Here is a 3,127-nt window from a genome sequence, read left to right on the forward strand (position 1 = left end):
TATATATAAACTGCGAAACACACAATAGATAACCAGACAGATTACAAGACACAGTTATAAATACAGACACACACTCTGTACGTAGCGTGCAGACCAAACCACTTGAAATCAAGTCTTACAATCGATTCTCCAAAAGTTTTCATTATTGGATTTCTTACTTATGTAATACCGCGCACTGCAGACGCCTTTCAAAGTGGAGGTCGTGTTGCTTGCCAAAATGGAGCCGATCTTTATTTCTACATTTCTCCTTTATGTAGGTCGTTATGAGACACACGCACATTCGCACACACAGACGAGCACATACATGTATCGACTATGCATGCCCATGTATTCACGCACACACGCACGTACGCATGAGCATAGACGCAAAAGATAATGCGTATTTGTACTCGTTGTTGTTGTATTGTTGTTGTTATTGTTGTTGTTGCTATTGTTGTTATTGTTGTTGTTATTGTTGTTGTTGTATTATTGTTGTTACTATTGTTGTTGTTATTGTTATTGTTTTGTTGTTGCTATTGTTGTTGTTGTATTGTTGTTTTTGTATTGTTGTTATTGTTATTGTTTTGTTGTTGCTATTGTTGTTGTTATTGTTATTGTTTTGTTGTTGCTATTGTTGTTGTTGTTATTGTTGTTGTTTTGTACTCGAGGCGACTGTTATATGTTATCAGGACATGAATCAGGACTTTCGCTGCGAAACATATTGTAGCTTATCAGAATCCACAGACCAATAATAAGTAAATGAAAATATAACCACACACACTACTAACTTTATACGAATAAAACGAGAAAAAAAACGTAAAAGAAATTATACGAAATGAGAAAAAAACGAAAAACGGAAGAACACGAAAGGCATCGTTTATGGATCGTTACTTATACGACCTGCAGTTCGCTTTGATATAACGTACAACCTCAGCACCATTGGCTAGCGTTACAGATGAACTAGACGTGAGTGCAATGTCGGACGTAGGAGAGAAGAAATAATAAAGATAAATAAATAAATTTATATGTATGTATGTATGTATGTACGTATATGTGTGTGTAGGGGGGGGTGTTCGTGTGTGTTCGTGTGTGTGTGTGTGTGTGTGTGTGTGTGTGTGTGTGTGTGTGTGTGTGTGTGTGTGTGTGTGTGTGTGTGTGTGTGTGTGTGTGTGTGTGTGTGTGGTGATAAAAAGATAAACATATCTATGTGAATATATATATAAGTGTAAATATATATAAACACATATATAAAAATGAAAAAGTAAATAAAGTATAATTAAGATTAAGAATAAGAAATAAAGTATGAAAGATTTAAAAAGGTAAAAGAATTTTTAAAAAGACTTACTTGTACATCACCGGATTCTTTCCAATTAACCCCGTTTAAGTGAATCATTCTTTCTTCTCGACCACTTTCTCTGCTCGAAGTTCGTACCCACAAGAGACAAGTAGAAGTGGCGATTCCCCTTGGCGAAGTCCTTGTACTGTGAACTTCCTTGGGATAGAAGTTTCTGAGTGAGTGAAGTTCTTGTGCTGTTAAGTTCCTTGGAAGAGAAATCCTTGTGCTGTGAACTTCTTATACTGTGAAGTTTCTAGGTGAGTGAAGTTCTTGTGCTGTGAAGTTCTTGTGCTGTGAAGTTCCTTGGAAGAGAAGCCCTTGTGTTGTGAACTTCCTTGGGATAGAAGTTTCTGAGTGAGTGAAGTTCCTGCGCAGTGAACTTCCTTGGGAGAGAAGTTCCTTGTGCTGTGAAGTTTCTGAGTGAGTGAAGTCCTTGTGCTGTGAACTTCCTTGGGAGAGAAGTTCCTTGTGCTGTGAAGTTCCTTGGGATAGAAGTTTCTGAGTGAGGGAAGTTCTTGTGCTGTGAAGTTCCTTGGAAGAGAAATCCTTGTGCTGTGAAGAGTCTGAGCGAGGGAAGCCTTTGTGCTGTGAAGTTTCTGAGTGAGTGAAGTCCTTGTGTATCGAAGTCCTCGTGTTTTTCTGTGTGATTTCTTAGCCAGTGAATCCCTCCCTTATGAAAGTAATCCTTGTAAGTAAAAATCTAGTGCAGAGAATTCCTTAGTCAGGAACAGTTTAATACATTGAAATCCTTAAGCACTGAAATCCTTCGGGAGAGAAGCCCTTACACTGAGTCCTTACTGTTTCTCTTTCGCTCTCTCTGTCCTTAATTCTTTCTCTCTTTTTCTCTTTCTCTCTCTCTGTCCTTAAGTCCTTCTCTCTGTTTCTCTGCCGCTCTTTCTTTCTCTCTCTCTCTGTTTCTCTGCCGCTCTCTCTTTCTCTCTCTCTCTGTTTCTCTGTCGCTCTCTCTCTCTCTCTCTCTCTCTCTGTTTCTCTGTCGGTCTCTCTCTCTCTCTCTCTCTCTCTCTCTCTCTCTCTCTCTCTCTCTCTCTCTCTCTCTCTCTCTATCTATCTATCTATCTATCTATCTATCCTTAAGTCCTACGTGAGAAAGGCCCATCCACAGTAGAGTCCTTCGTGAAGTCCTCAGTGAAGTCCTAGCCCATGAAGTCCTCCGGGAGCGGCGCTGTAGCAGGCGGGCCCTCGGCTGATGAGCGCGCAGAGGCAGTCGCGAGCAGTAAAGCCCTGGACGGAGTTGCTTCCCTCCATCAAGTGGTTCCTCGGAGGCTCTTAAACCTCCTGACTACCACTTCGACAATTGATGCGCCTCGGGATTATCGCCCCGAATTTTCTCTCGCTTTCGCTCTCTCTGTTTCTCTGTCTCTTTCTGTGTTCTCTGTCTCTCTCTTCTTTCTCTGTCGCTCTGTTTCTCTGCCACTCTCTGTCGATCTCTCTGTTTCTCTGTCGCTATGTCTGTGTTCTCTATCACTTTCTGTTTCTCTGTAACTCTCTGTGTCTCTGTCGCTCTCTTTCTGTCTGTCGCTCACTCTGTTTCTTTGTCGCTCTGTGTGTGTGTGTGTATGTGTGTGTGTGTGTGTGTGTGTGTGTGTGTGTGTGTGTGTGTGTGTGTGTGTGTGTGTGTGTGTGTGTGTGTGTGTGCGTGTGAGTGAGTGAGTGAATAAGTGTGTATGTATATATATCTATAGTGATGCACACAGACACACACACTGTAATGGTCGCGCTGCCCTTATTAGTAAACGCCCTCAACCCTTCCCTATAGACCTCTTAGCATCTTACACCTATACAAACACCTCA

The sequence above is a fragment of the Penaeus vannamei genome, chromosome 43, assembly GCF_042767895.1.
Source record: "Penaeus vannamei isolate JL-2024 chromosome 43, ASM4276789v1, whole genome shotgun sequence".
Taxonomy (NCBI): domain Eukaryota; kingdom Metazoa; phylum Arthropoda; class Malacostraca; order Decapoda; family Penaeidae; genus Penaeus; species Penaeus vannamei.